At 40.6% G+C, this 19799-nt stretch overlaps 1 long non-coding RNA gene across 1 annotated transcript in view; it reads right to left on the minus strand.

Annotated features, from left to right (window-relative positions):
- LOC150040408 (uncharacterized) overlaps nucleotides 1–8015 on the minus strand; it is a 139310-nt gene extending 131295 nt beyond the window's left edge. Inside the window, exons 1-2 of the long non-coding RNA XR_016533734.1 lie at nucleotides 7947–8015; nucleotides 7637–7853 (exon numbers count right to left, since the gene is read on the minus strand). This is a non-coding gene — a long non-coding RNA (uncharacterized LOC150040408). The remainder of the gene's footprint in view (nucleotides 1–7636; nucleotides 7854–7946) is intronic.
- Between the last annotated feature and the right edge of the window lie 11784 nt (nucleotides 8016–19799).

The following is a 19799-nucleotide window of genomic DNA, read 5'->3' on the forward strand; positions in this document are numbered from 1 at the left end:
ACCTAGATACAAAAAGGTCATATGGGATGAGATTAAATGAAAAGATCTCTAGGATATGGAAACAAGAATTTTATATCGTGTGATTGTTGTTCTTCATGTTCTATGTTATTTCTCTTCTCCTTTGTTGCCCTTTGGTTACTCTCATATTGTTACTGTATCTGACTTTGTTACCTGGTATATTGTATATACGTTTATTTGTTTATTTGAAATGGGAAAGGGAAGGGTGGAAAACAAGATGATTGGGAGGGGTGAGGGGAAGGAAATGGGGACAAAAAACCTGAGAAGGGGTATCAATGTGTAAAAGTAATACACCTAGTACATGGTGAATATAACTGTAACCCATCTATTCATTACCCCAACAATAAAAAATAAAAAATAAATTAAAGAAAGAATATTCAATACAGTATACTTTGTGATAATTTTGTATGTGCCCACATTTTCACATTTCTTATCTGCTTCAGTATTCTATGCACAATACTTTTTTTGTCAGTTGTGGGGCTTGAACTCTGGGCCTAGGCATTTTCCCTGAGCACTTCAGCTTAAGGCTATTGCACAACCATTTTGAGCCACAGCACCACTTCTGGTTTTCTGGTGGTTAATTGGAGATGAGAGACACAGGGACTTTCATGTCAGGGCTGAGTCTGAACTGTGATCCTCAGATCTCAGGCTTGTGAGTAGCTAGGATTACAGGTGTGAGCCACCGGTACCTGGCTACAACAGTTATTATAGTACTGCTGAGTCCTCCTTTCTCGTCCATCCTCACTGTCCTTTAGTTCCCTGCCTTTCTGTAGTGCCCTACTATCCTGTCATCTATCTAAACCTAAGCCAGACCACCTCAGGGAAATCAGTCATTGAACCTAGAGTTATAGGAAGGAAAAGCTAAAGAAGATAGTTTGAATAGAATCAAATAAAGCTCAGAGCACATTTGTTTTCAGAGGGGAAAAAAAAAGATTTTCTTCCTTTCCTGGACCAGTCAGTGTAAATCTCCCTGGAATAAGAGATAGTAAACATTAAGAATATGGAGAAGAAAGAATAGGCTAGACTCATCTCAGCAGGTGCAGACTGTTTATTGAGGAACAGTGAGGGGCGGCAATCTTCCCACAGAACTGAAGGTTATGCAAGGAGATGGGTTAGGAGAGTTAGGCTTTTATAGAGTCTGAGCAAGGAGACAGAGGTTACAGGGGAGGTGACTACAGGTACAAACAGAAAATAGACTGTCAATCTCTCTTGTGGTTACAACCATTAGCATTAAGTATGTTGTTTGTGTACATAATGATAATTGACTCTATCATTAGGGAGTGGAGAGGAGTGATCTTTTCCCAAGGTCTCAGGCTTTTAGTGTCCAAGCAGCTCTCACTTAAACACACTTAGGGTAGTAACATATACATCTGTCTTTAATTTTTTGCCAGTCCTGGGCTTGGGCTCAGGGCTTGAGCACTGTCCTTGGGCTTTCTCTAGGTTAGAGCTCTACCACTTGAGCCTCAGTACCATGTCCAGCTTTTTTCTATGTATGTGGTACTGAGGAATCAAACCCAGGTCTTCGTGCATGCTAGGTAAGCACCCTACCACTAGGCCAAACTCCCGGCTCCTGTCTTTAATTTTTTATGTTGGTCATGGGGCTTGAACTCAGGGCCTGGGCACCATCCCTGAACTCTTGCACTCAAGTGCTCCTCCACTTTGAGCCACAGCACTACTTCCTGATAAATCTATCTTGCCTGGAATGTTTACCTTCTCATGATTCAATTCTCAGCCTTCTGGGTGCGAAAGAGGTGGCATTCCAATCTTTTAACCCTTTCCTGGTCTCACAGCCCAGCCTTAGAATTCCCTAAAGGTGAGGCCCACAATATAATATTTACAGTCAAGCATGTCCGTGCATAACTGAGGTTCCATCTGTATGCACCCAGATAATCCTTAACTAAAGTGAACAACTTTTCCATTCTTTCTTCACCAGAAAAGAAAATATGAATGATGACATAAATTCATTGGCAGATAGAGGGACATCTACCACACTAATTCTGATAATTGCATAAAGAAATTATAATTATTTTAACTGACATGCAACGTGACATTTGAAAACTAAGAAAATAATCTGGAATCTCAGATGTGAGTTATTTTTCTCTTTCCTTCCTACCTTTTCGTTTTATTTTTTTTCCTTTCTTTTTACTTGCCTGATTTCAAATCTACAGTACTAAATGCACCTTTCACAGCTTTTTTCAGTAGCCGACATAGTCAGCTTTAACATCAAAACTCTATGGAGAGGCTGGAAGCCAGTGGCCCATGCCTGTAATCCTAGCTACTCAGGAAAGTGAGATCTGAGGTTTGTGGCTTGAAGCCAACCCAGGCAGGAAAGTTCCTGAAGACTAGTAACTCCAATTAACTACTAAAAAGCCAAACATGGAGCTTTATCTCAAGTAGCAGAGTACCCACGTTGAGAAAAAAAACCTAAGGGACAGTATTGAGGCCCTAAATTTAAGACCCAGTACTGATACAGAATAAAGGCTGGGAGAGGAGGAAGGAGGGGGAAACAGATGAGGACAGGAGAAGAATGAAGGGAGGAAGGAAGAAGAGATGGGAACTTTATTATTCTGTAGAGAGAGTTAGCAACCCCAGGGGAAGTGCTGCGATAGAATCATTATTTGCAGGGCTGGGAGTTTGGCCTAGTGGTAGAGTGCTTGCCTAACATGCACGAAGATCAGGGTTCGATTCCTTAGTATCACATATAAAGAAAAAAGACAGAAGTGGTGCTGAGGCTCAAGTGCTAGAGTTCTAGCCTTGACAAAGTCCAAGGACAGTGCTCAGGCCCTGAGTACAATTCCAGGACTAGCAAAAAAAGAGAATCAGTATTTGCAGTACAACAAAGGATGAAGGGGAAAAGGGAGTGTTGAGAACTACAGATCATTCACAGAAGACATGAGGGACTAGCTTAGGAACAGGGAGGCTTTTGCCTCTACGTATAATACAAATGGCTAAGGAAGCACAATAGTCACTGGTGAAAATGGTTCCCAATTCCACACTAACGCAGGCCTGCCATTTACAGCTTCCCTTGCCTCTCATTGTCTTCTGAACCTAGATCTCTGATCTGGGTCTGCCCATCTTAACTGAACTGTTCAAGAAGTTCCAGAAAATTCCTTTTCTTCAGTGAGTCAAGAAAGCATTTTGTTGCCTACACCCAAGGCATTTGATGAATAAACTCTTTAGCTTTCCAATTACAAGACTGATGATGCCTGCTTAGATTCCAAGCTCACCGAGCAATTTCCTGATCTCCATTTGTCTTCTCGTATGTTAATTAGAAAAGCTGGACTTCTGGGTAACTATGTGCCTTATTAAAACTCAGTCCATTACCATTTAGCTCCAAAACTTTTAGTGATAAGAAAAAATAAGGTGAGTCTGCTCCAGAGAGAAAGGTCGGTTCTCCATATATTGGCAGAATTGGATTTCCTCTGCTACAATGCTAACATCTGAAAATAGACTGTGGCAAATGTACCATGGGAAGAGTCTCTATACATACAGGACAGAGACCTGAGCCCACCCACATGAGCCTTTCTGTGTCGTTCAATCTCCTACACTACACTACATTGCACTGCACTCTGGGGTCAGTTAACACTGTGCCATTTTTTTTTCTGGTGATGGGGATTGCACTCAGGGCTTGGGCATTATCCCTGAACTTCTGGCTAGTGTTCTATCACTTCGAGCTACATCTCAAATTTGGTGGGAGGTGGGGGTATTAATCGATGTGAGTTTCACAGTCTTTTCTGCTCAGGCTGGCTTCAAACTGTAATCCTCAGTTCTCAGTCTCGTGAAGAGCTAGGATTACAGGCATGAGCACTTGGCTTCACTGTAACTTTTGTATAGAGTTCTTGAAGACAATGGAATAAGTAGGTTTCAGTGACACTCTTAGAAGTCCACAGCTTCCCAATAAGGCAAGCTATCACAGCTTCCCAATAAGGCAAGCAATGAATCTTGGAATAAATTTGTGCATAAAACATCACATTTACAAAGTTGCTATTTATCACCCATAAAGCATCCCATACCAAAGCCATATGGAAAGAAATTGTTATCAAAAAGCAATCTGTGTCTCCTTATTGACTACACCTCATTAATTTCTCACTTGATTCTCTCTAAATTGTGTCACTGAATATTTACTTGTTGGTTTCTTTTCTTTAAACATGAGTAATAGCAGTAATTATGTCACCTTATATTTATGGAACTGTTTAGATTGTTTTCAGAAATTTTTCTTAACCAGTTCCTCATTCTAATCCTCACAATAATTCCCCCCAAAAAACTTTTCAACCTTTTTGGCAAATGAAAATCAGAACAGTGCTGGAAATGTGGCTTAGTGGTAGAGCACTTGCCTAGCATGCATGAAGCCCTGGGTTTGATTCCTCAGTACCACATACACAGAAAAAGCCAGGCATGGCAGTGTGGCTCAAATGATAGAATGCTAGCCTTGAGCAAAAGAAGTTCAGGAACAGTATCCAGGCTCTGAGTTCAAGCCCCAGGACTGACTGGGAAAAAAATATCAGAACAGCAAGTCCCAGGTCATGCAACTACCACATACTGAAGGGAAACTTAACTTGTATTCTACTAAACCAAAAAAAAAATCAACACAGTAGAGTTTCTTGTCATTCTTGGCAGATTTGTGAAAATTCTACACTGTATGATCATTACTTTAGAATAGCTGGATCAAAGTACCCCCAAAATATTTCAATATAGCTAGGTACTAGTGGCTCATACCTATAATCCTAGCTACTCAGGAGACTAAGATCTGAAGATGGTGATTCAAAGCCAGATGGGCAGGGAAGTCTGTGAGACACTTATCTCCAAGTAACCACTGGAAAATCAGAAGTGGAGCTATGGCTCAAGGTAGTGGAACTCAGGGACAGAACCCAGGTGCTGAGTTCAAACCCAAGGACCACTGATTCATTTGTCCAGTACTTGTGTATACAGTGAAGGGATTAATACTGATTTTTTTGTTATCCCTGGAGCTCAAACTCAGGGCCTGGGTTCGGTCTTTGAGCTCTTTTGCACAAAATCAGTACTCTACCACTGGAGCCACAGCTCCACTTCCAGCTTTTTTGTTAATTTAGTGGAGATAAGAGTCTTATAGACTTTCCTGCCAGGGCTGGCTTCAAATATCTTATTTTTAAAAGCTAACAACTTCCAGACAATGTTGGCTCACACCTAGCTATTTAGGAGGCTGAGATCTGAGGATCACAGTTTGAAGCCAGCCCTGGCAGACAAATCTGAGAGACTATAATCTCTAAGTAACCATCAAAACCAAATTGGAACTAGAGGCATGGGTCAAGGGGTAGAGCATTATCCAAGAGTAAAAACCTTGAGTGAGAGCATTAGGCCCTGAGTTCTAACTCTAATTCAAGCAAAAAAAAGAGGGGGGTGCAGGTGTGGTTCAAGTGGTTAGAGTGATTGCCTAGCCAGTACAATACCTGAATTTAAGCTTCATGACAGCCTAAACAAATGAAAGCATAGATAAATTGATTAGATAAATACATAGATCAATTATATATAGATAGATAGATAGATACAATTAATCAGTCTTCTACCAGACAAGCTTCAAACCTCTTTAAATAAAAACATTTTGGATCCCTGTGAGTGCCATTAAGAAATCAACTGTTAGCTTGATATTTTATATTCTCCAGATTACAGAATCATCTCTTTACTGTCAGTAGAGTGTGAAGTACAGTACTTTATAGCTTACCCAGTGCTATATGCACTTTGTTAAGTTGGCATAGCAACCCCCATATAATAGTCTAGCATGCCAGCATATTTTTTGTTGGTCACGGGACTTGAACTCTGGGCTTGGACACTATCCCTGAGTTCTTCAGCTCAAGGTTACCATCCTACCCCTGGAGCCATAGTGCCACTTCTAGTTCTTTGGTGGTTAATTGAAGATAAGAGTCTCACAGGCTTTAGTGCCCAGGCTGGCATTGAACCACAATTCTCAAATCTCAGTCTCCTGAGTAGCTAGGATTACAGGTGTGAGCCACCACACACAGCCACATGCCAACATTTTTATCTCCATCTAGCAGATAAATAAACTAGGCCTCATGGTGACCAGAGGCCTTCCTGAAAATAAATCATGTCAGAATTGCCGGAGCTCAGTAATTCCTGTACACTTGGCCAGTAATCTAAGCCGGGCATTGTGGTTCATGACTATAATCCTAGCTACTCAGGAGGCTGAGTTCTGAGTATCAAGATTCAAAACTAGCCTGTGCACGAATGTCTGTGAAACTCTTATTTCCAATTAATCAACAAAAAGTTTGATGTGGAGCTGTGACTCAAGTAGTAGAGTGCCAGTCTTGAGAGCAAAAGCTAAGGAACAGCCTCTATTACCAGCACACACACACACACACACACACACACACACACACACACACACACACACACACACAGCAACGAACATCTTCCTACAAACTAGCATATTTTTTTCTTCCCTAAGCCAACAAATGCATGGCTTTACTGTATCCATACATGGCATCCTATTTTGTTATTGAGTTTCCTTTTCTTCACAATTGCCTCCTCCAAAAGGATTAATGTAAACCTATTCTTGATAGATCCTTTTCTTCCTGCTCATTTGAGGGGATAGTTATAAGGATTAAACTTTCAAATGTATGTAAAAAAGACTTCGTAATCATGTACAGCGAGAGTATATCTAGGAAAGTGTCATTATAATAATTACAGGTTATTCACAAGCCAACAATAGCAGTTCTCTTCCCTCCTACATTTCTCTCCCTCCTCCTTTTCTCTTTTTCCCTCCTCTACCTTCCTCCATCCTAACTGAGAGAAAAAGCAATCATCTATGGAATCAACAGCCAGTATAGGCTCCAATGAATACAGAAGGCCAGGAATACAAGAATGTGGTCTCCTGGAACACATAAGTGACCTTGGCATTGCCTGAACTTCAGGACAGGGTAATGGACAATCTGTTTTCTACCCTAATTATTCATGACACAAGATAAGTGATCAATGCAAGATACTTAGATGTCAGATGCGTTTTTGCATTGTCCTGCTAAATATCAAAATCAAACATGTAATCGATTCAACTCAAAAGATTAATAAAATAATAAAAATGCATACATTCATTTAGAGAACAGCCTATTTATATAGTACATTTCTCAACTTTTAGGGAACTCAAAAAGATAAAATTTTCAAGGTTTTGGCTTTTTGTTGTTGTTTTTTTTTTTACTTTGCCAAGGGAAAAATATGTATAGCAATAGAAAGAGAACTCATCCTTCTCCAACACAGATTATGATGTATGCTTTTACATGTGTCAATTCATTCAAGTCACACAATTGTCCTAAAGTGATCTTAGACTGGAAAAAAAATTGAGGCTCAAAAAAAGGAAGTAACTTTCTGTATCTTTGAACAAAGCTGAGAGAAAATGGTGCTGAACTGAATGACATAGAAAGACAAAAATTAGTGGACCCAGAAGGGAGCCAGGAGCAGGAGAGACACTGGAAGTTGTCAAGAGGTAATTAGCAGGAAAATCTATTGCTTCACACACACACACACACACCACGTCAAACAGTTGAATTAATAAACTTCCATGTATTTCCCAGTAGCAGCAAGCATGGCACTCATCTATGAACATCCCAACTCAACTTCCCTGAGTACCAACCTGACGTCCAGTCACCTGTAGCTGTGATGCTCTGCCCTTGGGTTTTCTCTTGCTACTCCAGCCATTCTCTCTGCTAGAAGTACTGGTAGATTTCCATCTTCCTGAGAATGGTCCTCAGCCAAGTGTGAGAGTGGACACAGCCAGGAGTTGGTAGCTCACGCCAATAATCCTAGCTATTCAGGAGGCTCAGATCTGAGGATCATGATTCAAATCCAGTCTAGGTAAAAAAAAAAGTATTTGAGACTCTTACCTTCAATTCACCAGCAAAAAGCCAGAAGTGGAGCTGTGGCTCAAGTGGTACAGTACCAACCTTGAGTGCAAACAAGGCTAAGGGATAATGCCCAGGTCCTAAGTTCAAGCCTCAGTACTGGCACCAAAAATAAAACATAAGTGGACATGTATTCCAGCTCTTCTGTCTCTCAAGAATGGAGATTCTACCACTATGGAAAGCAGTGTGGCAGTGCCTCAAGAGGCTAAACATAGAACTCCCCTATGACCCAGCAATTCCACTACTTGGCATTTACCCAACCATCCAGAAACAAGGGCATACTAAATCCACTAGCACACCAATGTTCATTGCAGCACTATGTACCATAGCAAAGATATGGAACCAACCTAGATATCCCTCAGTTGATAAATGGATCAAGAATATGTGGTATTTATACACAATGGAATTCTATGCTGCTGCCAGAAAGAATGACATTGCCCCATTTGTTAGGAAATGGAAAGATTTAGAAAAGATCATATTAAGTGAAGTAAGCCAGACTCAAAGGAACTTAGGCTCAATGGTTTCCCTCATTCGTCATAATCAGTAGAAACCTTGGGCTCTACTAGCAGAGATCTGCAATAGAGCAAAATCTTGATACATAAGGCCATATAGTATGAAGCTAATTGAAAGGACCTCCAGGATATTGAAACAAAAGCCATATAATGAATGACTGTTGTCCTTAATGTACTATGTTGTCTCTCATCTCCTTTGCTGTCCCTTGGTTATCTCATATTGTTACAGTATCTCACTTTGTTATCTGATATATTGAATTTATTTGTATTTGGTTATTTGAAATTTGATAGGGAAGGGGGGAAAACCAAGACGAGTGGGGGAGTCAGGGGGAGGGTAATGGGTACCAAGACATGTGAAAGGGTATCAATGTATGTGAATTAATGCACCTTCTATCTGGCAAATATCATGTAACCCTTTTACTAATTACAATAAAAAATTTTAAAAAAAAGAATGGAGATTCTACAGGAGTCTCAGGGTCTCCCTTGATTGCACCCTACTTGCCTGCATTAGCAACTAGTTTAATACCCCACCCTTCATTGACTGACTTTTCATTTCTTTCTTACTTCTTCTCCCCCCTACCACTGTTTCTTAAGTTTAATTCGCTAATAAACTATCTTGTCTCTGTATCTTCTTGGGAGGACCTACATTGAGAAAACAGCCTCTTTTAAGAAATTAGAACTATGACAAACTTGTGTTGCAGTCCCTGAACTCCAACAAATTTATGCAATGGAATTCCTTCCAAAGCTAGTCTGCAAAAGGTCAGTTGGTATAAAAGCCAATCCCTGAGCCAACAGGCACTCTGTAGAACAAAAGCCCTATCTCCCTCACTCCCCTCTCTGCATTCAAACTTCCTTTAAGTTATGTTCAGGATCCCTAAATGTGTCTCGCATAGCTGTGAATAAATCAATCATGCGTGTGCCAGATGAGTTGGCACTACTCTCTCCAATCTGCAGCCTACAATGAGGGTTACCCATTCTTCTTTGGGGGTGTCCCCACACTAAGGTCATTCTGTGTTCCACAGGAAAGGGGGAGAATGTCCTCTTCCTCACTTTGCTCATACTTCTTCACATGGGGACCCTCCTGGTTTTGCCTGCACCACTGTGTCCATGGGACAACCCTGAGTCCATGGGGCCATTTTAGAGAATAGCTCCGACAGACACCATGCTGTCTTCATCAAAATCTTTTCCCCCAAATCTCCTGCCTCTTTAGGCCTTTAGGACTTCATTAGCAATCCCTTCCCTCACTTATGTGAATTGTAGGACTGCTCAAAGCTTTGCCCAGGCAGGCTTACCTGCCTCACTCCTTACAGACATAGCCACATCAATCAGCCATCCACATTTACTCAGCTGACCTCAACAATCAGAGCCAGTGATTTTTGGACACTGAAGTGAATTGGATCCAGTGAGGAATTGGTGTAATAATTCCCACCATAAATCAAGTCTGTGAGATGTGGACATAGCCTTAGTGACTTTTATTCTGTTCTGTTTGAAACCTCATAACCTTTCCCAAAGAACATAATGTACTTTTGCTTATCCCTGGAAATGTTGTAAAGGTCCACAGTCATAAAGTTCTGATCTGATTAGCTATAGATAGCTAAGGGGAGAAACCAGAGGTCTAGGAGTTTTGAAGTGTTCAAGCAGGGTACAATTGGGATATTAAGAAAAGACCAAGATGTAGCCAGCTGAACACAAAAAACACATAAAACTAGAAGGATACCACAAATGCCATATTCTCTTTTAAGTCTCTGTGTGCACGCACACACACACACACACACGTGCACACACACACACAATCATTCACTTGAGTAGCCCATATAGTTTTGCTTACATAGAAGGAGTAGTATACAAATTCTAAACTGCAGTAAACCTGCAATAAATGAATCAAATCCCAGTTATGTCAACTGCTATCTTGGTAATCTGAATAAATGACTTCTTTGTGACCAGGTTTTGCTATATGAAAACAGAACTGGAGAACTGGAAACAGAACTGGAGTTCTTTTCAGTAAAAGGCATACATTAGGAGATGAGAAATCCCAGTTGTTGGATTTGTTTTTTGTTTTTTTTTTTTGCTGCTTTCTTCATTGTTGTTTTTATGCCAGTCCTGGGCTTGAACTCAGGGCCTGAGCACTGTCCTTGGGCTTTCTCAAGGCTAGAGCTCTACCACTTGATTTACAACACCATTTCTGTCTTTTTTCTATGTATGTGGTACTGAGGACTCAAACCTGGGTCTTCGTGCATGTAAGGCAAGAACTCTACCACAAGGATAAACTCCTGGCCAATATTTAAGTTTTAAAAGATGTTTTTTTTTGCCACAACAGAGTCTTGAATGCAGGGCCTCATGCTCTCATTTGGCTTTTTGCTCAAGGCTGGTGCTCTATAATTTAAGCTATAGCTCTACATCTGATTTTCTAGGTGATTAATTGAAGATGAGTGTCATGGACTTTCCTGTCTAGTCTGGCTTTGAACTTCAATACTCAGATCTCAGCCTCCTGAGTAGCTATGATTACATGCTTGAGCCACCAGTGCATGAGATCAGAATAACTATTGTTAAAGAGCTTAAGAGAGCAACTGGCAAAGAGTAAATACTTTCTATAATGGTACATGCTTTTCCATCTTCTTTTATTTTTTGTGTGCTGGTCCTGGGGCTTGAACTCAGGGCCTGGGCACTGTTCCTGAGGTATTTTTTTTGCCAGTCCTGGGCTTGAGCTCAGGGTCTGAGCACTGTCCTTGGACTTTCTCAAGGCTAGAGCTCTACCACTTGAGCCTCAGCACCACTTCCGGCTTTTTTCTATGTATGTGGTACCGAGGAATCGAACCCGGGTCTTCATGCATGCTAGGCAAGCACTTTAACCACTAGGCCAAACTCCCGGCCCGTCCTGAGGTATTTTTGTTAAAGGCTACCACTCTCTCACTAGAGATATAGCTCTACTCCTGGTATTTTTGTTTTTTAATTGGAGACAAGAGTCTCAGACTTTCTCCTGTCGGGGCTGGCTTTCAATCTTGATCCTCAGATCTCAGCTTCCTTAGTCGCTAAGATTACAGACATGAGCCACCAGTAGTTGTCTCTTTTGTCATCTTCTCCCTCAGGTTAATAACCTTGGAATGTTGTCCAGTCCTTTCTACTAAATTGTAGATGTCAAGGACATGGACTTTATGTTCACACTGCTATTTCTCCAGCAGGGACTTGTGTTTGCAAGATGCCTGACAATTGCAGAGACTAAGATTCGGTATCCACCAAAATTGAAGCTTCCTCTAGTCCTTGTGAAATATTCTTGTCGTGGCACAAAAGAACAACAATGAAATTACTCACTACAGTTGAAATGTTCAACTGAGATAAGGACTTTACTGGGTCAAACCCTAAGCAGCAGTGGAGACCAGGCGTGATGCACGAAGATTCCCCAATTCATCCTAACAGTGCTTGAGGAGATTCTGTTTCCTTATACTTTTGCCAAAAAAAGAAGCCAACAACTTTCATCATGAATACTCATTACATACTAATAGGAAATAAAGAATCTCCCCAAATCCACTAAACCATAAGAAATATGTGTGTTTTACATGCACTGGGTAGACTAGGTTCATTCAATTTCATTGAATATCTAATCAGAGTATAGGAGAATCCAAGAGAACCTAGGGCCTTAGAATTTCCATGGATACTGGTTTCAATCCCTAGCATGCAAAAAATAGTCATTCATAGAAATAAATGAACTCTATCAGTTGAGTTTTTGATACTTCTACCACTCTCTTTCCCACAATAATAACAGTTACTATTTTGGTGTATATTTAATCTAGTCAAGGCACTTTCTGTATGTAATGATATCTTGCAAGTTAAAATAACAAGTTAAAGCCAATGAGAGGATCACAATAGCTCAAAATCTATGTGTACATGACCATACAGGATGATGTTAATCAAACTGAACTCAGATATGGAAACAAGAGGTTTATCTTTGCGGTCATTGTTTTTATTTTTTTACTTTTTATTGTAATGTATAGAGGGGTTATAGTTATATTCGCCAGATAGTAGGTGCATTACTTCTCACACATGATACCCCTTCTCATGTTTTTATCCCCATTTCTCTCCCCCCACGCACACCCAAATAAACAAATAAACATCTATACAAAATGCCAGGTAACAAAGTCAGATACTGTAACAATATGAGATTTGTGGTTATTGTTTTTAATGTGCTATGAGAAGTGTTTTCTTTTCTTTATTGATTTTCCCCTTATCCTTTATCCCCTGTTGTTACTGTATCTGACTTTGATATCTGTTATATTGCATATACTTTGGTTATTCAAATTAGGGAAAGGAAGGGGGAAAACAAGATGATGAGACAAAGGACAAAGGGTGAAGCAATGAAACAGTGATAGTCACAGATACTATGTTAGAAATGAACCTTAAACGTGGGAGGGGGTAAAGAGAGGGAAAGTAAGAAAAAGCATGGGAAGGGGTAACAATCTTTGAGAAGTAATGTACTCACTACCTTATCAATGTAAGTATAACCCTTCTACACATCACCCTGACAAAAATATTTTTAAAAAAATAAAGCCAATGGTTCATTCCTGCAATCCTAGCTATCTAGAAGACTGAGAAAGAGGATTGTAGATCAAGGTCAGCCCAAGCAGAAAATTTCACAAGAGTACGCTCAACCCATACACGGATAGTGGTGCATGCCTGCCATCACAAGCAACGTGGGAGGATCAAAGTTCTAAGCTCAGGCCCTGAGTTCAAGCCCCAGGACTAGCAAAAAAAAGAGAGAAACAATAAATACTTGAGGTGATAAATATATTTATCCTGTTTTTAACATTATATAATATAATATATATTGGAAGATAAAACACCATAAATAAATATATATAAGTTTATACTTTCATATATTAGTTAAATTTCAAAAAAAGGAAACAAAAAGCAAAATGGCAAATCATTTGGTTTGACTGCAATAATTCATATCCAAGCAGTAGAAAAGATGTAGTCAGAACCAGATGATAGAGGAGGAAAGTTAGAATCCTCTTGTAAAGGTAAAATAAAGCCAGTGAATGGTATGTCTCAAGATTCCAGTTTCCATAAAGTCTAAGATGGTGTGGTAGTTTTAAATATGAGCCGACAAATTCATTGATATGTATTTTGTGTATAGAAGGAAAATGAATAATTTGTACCCAGAGAACAGATTGTGGTGATTTTAAAAGCACATTCACGAATCCTTCCATATTCCTCTTTTCAAGAGATGAAATTTAATTCCCTGCTTCTTCTTTTTTTTTTTTGCCAGTCCTGGGCTTGAGCTCAGGGCCTGAGCACTGTCCTTGGACTTTCTCAAGGCTAGAGCTCTACCACTTGAGCCTCAGCACCACTTCCGGCTTTTTTCTATATGTGGTACCCAGGAATCGAACCCGGGTCTTCATGCATGCTAGGCAAGCACTTTAACCACTAGGCCAAACTCCCGGCCCCTCCCTGCTTCTCTTTGACTGTGGATTATAATTCTTTCTCTCTGTCTCTCTCTCTCCCCACACACAATAAAAAGAATACCATTGATGGGCTATCACTTACAAGACTAGCTTACAAAAAGTCTACTTGCAGGAGACTCTCTAGAAGGCTCCCATTCTCTCTGTTTTAGGTTGCTTTTTGTGGGAGGAACCAGCTTCCATGTGCTAAGAAAACCTTGTGAAGAAGCTCACATGTTGAGCCTGGACACTGAGCTTAGCCCAGACATGTTCAGACGGTGCAGATATGGAAAGTATCTCAATTACAACCTGATAAAAGCGGCCTGATCCAGAAAACTACCGATAAACTCCTCCTATATTCTGACCTATGGAAACTATGAGTCAGTCATTTTAATCTGTTAAACATAGGGGAAGTTTTGTTACATAGCTAATACAAATGGTGTAGAAGGAAGACACACTGGAGATCTGGCACTAGGCAAGGCAAAAGACAATGAAAATGTAGAGATGAGGAGTGGAGAACGGATCAATGACCAGCATTTAATGGAAATGTGATTAACAAAATTTATGGGCTAATTAATTTAGGAAAGTATTGAAAGTTAAATGTTATAATGCTCTTTTCATATTCAGATACGATGGCCAAGATGATGTAATGTCATGTAAAATGGAATCTAGAATTTATTTGGATGGTCATAATGATGTACATGATTTGGTTGCCATGTCTGTGTATGTTGTAGTTTTAAGCGTGGTGACTGCTGGCTAGCTGACGGGCACATTGATCTATCTAAAAATCTATTGCAAGTTCATGTGTGGCTCACTTGGGACAGTTGATGAGTTATAGAGATTTAGATTCAGTTATTAATGGAGAAAATATAATCCATGCTGAAAAGCAAGACTCTAAAGTAGCCAAGATCAGTGGCTCACACCTATAATCCAAGCTATTTAGGAGGCTGAGATCTAAGGATCATGGTTCAAACCCAGACCAGACGAAAAAAAGTCTGTGACACTCTTTTCTCCAATTAATCTTTGCTGGAAGCGGAGGTCTGGCACAAGTGGTAGAGCACCAACTTCGAGAGTAAAAATTAAGGGACATACCAAGGCCCTGAGTTCAAGCTCCAGTACTGGAATTTTTTTAAGACTCTTAAGTAACTTCTTAGACTTATAATTCTGGAGACATGGGAAAATAAGGGACATTCTCTCACAACATAATAAGACATAATTTAAAAAATCCAAGGATTGGGGGCATAGCCTAGTGGTAGAGCGCTTACCTAGCATGCATGAAGGCCTGAGTTCAATTCCTCAGCACCATATACTGATATAAAAGCTGGAAGTGGTGCTGTGGCTCAAGTGGCAGGGCGCTAGCCTTGAGCAAAAAGTGTTCAAGGACAGTGCCTGGTCCCTGAGTTCAATCCCCAGGACTGGAAAAATTAATTAAAAATCCAGGTAGTCTAGTAGATGAGGAGTGGAAAGGTAAAGTGCCAAAATGGGTGGAATGAAAGTATATAAGAGAGATTCCTTATCATTGGAGTAGTGTGTGTGTGTGTGTGTGTGTGTGTGTGTGTGTGTGTGTGTGTGTAAGAGAGAAAGAAAAAGCCATTTTTTCTTTCTAAAGTTTGTTTGTATATGATATGACAAATGGTAAAAGGAATAGAAGAAATGCTTTGGGACATATAGTTTCAGTACTTACAGAGAAATGTTGGAAACAAATGATTTAACAATAAATAATATAATCAAGAAGCCAGAACTCAGAGGATAAATAAGTATGCATGACCTTCCTATCACACTGCATATCACTGCATATCACACCTTCCTACAGAATTTTGTCTTATTAGTATCAAAAGTAGGCATCTGTGTGTGAAATAGGATACATCTAGGGAGCCAATTTATGCACTTAAATAAAATAGCAACCTGTAATGCCTTAAGGCAATATTTGAAAACACATCAAAGATTCAGTTAATATAGAGGACTCCAAAGAATGAATTAAAAAGCCTTAGGGGAAAGCTTGCTGCCAAAACTAGAACAATAATGAGCTGAAGTTTTAAATTTTATTCTTGCCTTCGTTAATGCATTTGGGCAGAGCATTACTAAGAATAAATTTACGTTAATGCTTCTAATAGTCAAGCATTTTTCTTTTTTCTACCTCTACCCATTGCAGAATCTCATGTCGCTGAACTAGTCCTTCTCCACACGCAAAAATCTTTCTTTGCCTGTTCTGCAGTCGGAATTGGGCCCACCCACCTTGGAAATACAGTTTATAAGACCATATCTGCTTCCACAGCTGAGGGCCCATAAGTACACAGTGCTGGATTCTGGAAACTACATAATCATTCCCCATGCTAACAGCTCCATTTATTGGACTTCTTTCTGCCAGTTCTGGGGCTTGAACTCAGGGCATGGGTACTGTCTCTGAACTTCTTTTTTTTTGCCAGTCCTGGGCTTGAGCTCAGGGCCTGAGCACTGTCCTTGGACTTTCTCAAGGCTAGAGCTCTACCACTTGAGCCTCAGCACCACTCCCGGCTTTTTTCTATGTATGTGGTACCGAGGAATCGAACCCGGGTCTTCATGCATGCTAGGCAAGCACTTTAACCACTAAGCCAAACTCCCGGCCCCTGTCTCTGAACTTCTTTTGCTCAAGGTTAGTAGTCTACCACTTCCAAATTTTCTGTTTATATGGTACTGAGGAATTGAACCCAGGGCTTCATGTATGCTATCCAAATACTCTACTACTAGGCCACATTCCCAGCCATTAGACATTTTCAATAAGAAATAGGTGTGGACCTCAGCAAACAAAGTCCTATGCAAGAAGCCAGGTACTAGTAGGTGACTCACACACTGTAATCCTAGCTACTCAGGAGGCCGAGATGTGAGGATCATGATTCAAAGCTAGACATGGCAGGAAAGACTGTGAGATCCGTATCTTCAATTAACCAGCAAAAAGCCTGAAGCGGAGCTGTGGCTCAAGTGGTAGAGTGCTAGCCTTAAGTGATAAAGGCCAAGCAAGAGCACCTAGGCTCTGAGTTCAAGCTTGTGCAACGGCACAAAGAAAAGGAACATAGTCTAACAGTGTCAAAATGTCTCTGTCATCCACCAGTACATCTCATTGTATAGACATTGAATCACCTCACACATCATCACAAGAGTAAGGCTGAACATAATGTAGGAAGGTACCTTGAGAGGGAGAGAGGGAGAGAGAGGGGAGAGAGAGGGGAGAGAGAGAGAGAGAGAGAGAGAGAGAGAGAGAGAGAGAGAGAGAGAGAGAGAGAGAGAGAGAGAGAGAGGGAGAGGGAGAGGGAGAGGGAGAGAGAGAGAGAGAGAGAGAGAGAGAGAGAGAGAGAGAGAGAGAGGGAGGGAGGGAGGGAGGGAGGGAGGGAGGGGGAGGGAGGGAGGGGGAGAGGGAGGGAGAGAGAGAGAGAGAGAGAGAGATTATGTGGAGTGTGGTGGCTCTCACCTGTAATCCTAGCTACTCAGGAGGGTGAGATCTGAGGATCACAGTTCAAAGCCAGCCCAGTACTACAAAGCAGAGAGACTTTTATCTCTGATTAATCGCTAGAAAGGGGGAAGTGGGGCTGTGGCTCAAGGGCAGGGTGGTAATCTTGAGCTGAAGAGCTCTGGGACAACGTCCAGGCCCAGGGGTAAGAGCTCAAGGACATCACCCAGGCCCAGGGGTAGGGTGGTAGCCTTGAGCTGAAGAGCTCAGGGACAGCACACAGGCCCAGAGTTCAAGCCCCATGATCCACAAAAAATAAAGATCATATTTGCCTAATTATTACATAAGTATTATTATATTTGTTCTATTTTTACTAATTATTGTTAGCCCTTTTTAATTCATAAAACTAAGCTTTACATTGATATAATGTTTAGAAAAAAATCATGTGTGCGTGTGCCACACGTATGCACATGTGTGTATATGTATGTGTGTGTGGTCTGGCACTATCCATAATTTCAGATATCCACCACAAGAGGGCATGTATCTTAAAACATGTCTCCTATTAGTAAAGGGACACTAGTGTATAAGATTGTGTTTGTTTGTGTGCCAGTACAAGGGCTTACACTCAAGGGCTTGCCTCATGTTATCACTGTGCTCTTTTGTTCAGTTGGCATTATACTACCTGAACCATGCCTCCAGACTAGCTTTTTGCTGGCTAACTGGAGATGAAAGTCTCATGACTTTTCTGCCTGGGTTAGCTTTGAACCACAGTCATCCAGGTCTTCACCTCCTGAGTAACTAAGAATACAGGGCTTAGCCACTGGCATCCAACTCTTAACTGGTTTGAATACCACATGGGATTGAAAGCACAATTACTTTCCTTTTCTCCAGCCTGGCTTTTCTCAAGGTGTCCAACACAATTCTGTTTTCAAAGGAGCAGGTACTCTCACTTCCTCGCCTCCACATGAAACATCATATGAACTTTTTGAAATGGCTGATTTCACAGAAGAATGTGAAGTTGCTTCTCATCTCCCATAAGCTTTTTTACATGCTTCTATTGCAAATAAGATGAATTTGAGTAAGCACTCCCTCCCACTCTCCAAAATAAAGCATAAAAAGCATGCATAATACATTTTGTCTTCTATTTTTCTCCCCTCAGTCTTCATTGGCCACAAGTGAATATATTAATAATGGTATGCAAAATGACCTAAACAAGGGCCGGGAGTTTGGCCTAGTGGTTAAAGTGCTTGCCTAGCATGCATGAAGACCCAGGTTCGATTCCTTGGTACCACATATAGAAAAAAGCCAGAAGTGTTGCTGAGGCTTAAGTGGTAGAGCTCTAGTCTTGAGAAAATCCAAGGACAGTGCTCAGGCCCTGAGCTCAAGCACAGGACTGGCAAAAAAAATGACCTAAACAAGCCATTGGATGTTTAAACAGAATCAAACTATTTTTATTAAAGATAGTTTGTCACACCAATTTAAGTAATTAAATGAGTATGTGCCTATTTTCTTCTCTCCATAATTGTTTGATTGGATATTATTGATGTTCATAGACTATGGCTAAATATTATCATTTTTCCCACCCTAGTTTGTCCTTCAGAGATCTACTTTTTAGTGTGTAGCTTAATAACATGCAAGATAGCTCTGAAATAAGTGTTACATATGCCATAAATACTTACCTTTGGATTTATTTTCAATCTGTTAATTTGTGATTTCTATTCACCACAATTGCTTTTTTTTCTTTTTGTTCTGTTTTGTTTTGTTTTTTTGGCTGTGGGGCTTGAACTTTGAGCCAGGGTGCTGTCGCTGAGAGCTTCAGATCAAAGCTACTACTCTACTATTTGAGCCACAGCTCCACTTCCAATTTTCTGGAGGTTAATTGGAGATAAGATTCTCACAGACTTTAGTGCCCCGACTGGATCTGAACCTCAATCCTCAGATCTCAGCCTCCTGAGTAGCTAGGATTACAGGCATGAGCCACCGCTCCCAGCTCTGAGATCTTTTGATCAAGGCTAGAGCTCTACTGCATTAAGTCACAACTCTATTTCTGGTTTTCTGGTGGGTGGTTGGAAATAAGAACCTCACAAACTTTTCTGCCCAGGCTGGATTTGAACCTCGATCCTCAAATCTCAGCCTCCTGAGTAGCTAAGATTACAGTTGTGAGCCACTTTGTGCCCAGCTCACCACTACTTCTACTGAGATCTCTTACTGTCTCACAAATTGAGTTGTACAGATTAAAATGAAGAAAGACAGATGCTGGTGGCTCACACCTGTAATCCTGGCAATTTACAAGGCTGAGATCTAAGGATCCCAGTTCTAAGCTAGCCCGGGAAGAAAAAGTCCAATTAATCACCAAGAAGATGGAAATGGAGCTGTGACTCAAGTGGTAGAGTGCTAGCCTTACATATAAAAGCTCCGAGAAGTCTTTCTTTACATCTTTAGCCCATCTTTTAATGTGATGGTTGTTTCTTTGGAGATTAGTTTTGGGGTGACTCAATTTTTTGAGCTGTAGATACATTTTAGATAT

This window comes from Megascapheus bottae, chromosome X (genome assembly GCF_031878675.1).
Source record: "Megascapheus bottae isolate mThoBot1 chromosome X, mThoBot2.hap1, whole genome shotgun sequence".
Classification (NCBI taxonomy): Eukaryota; Metazoa; Chordata; class Mammalia; order Rodentia; family Geomyidae; genus Megascapheus; species Megascapheus bottae.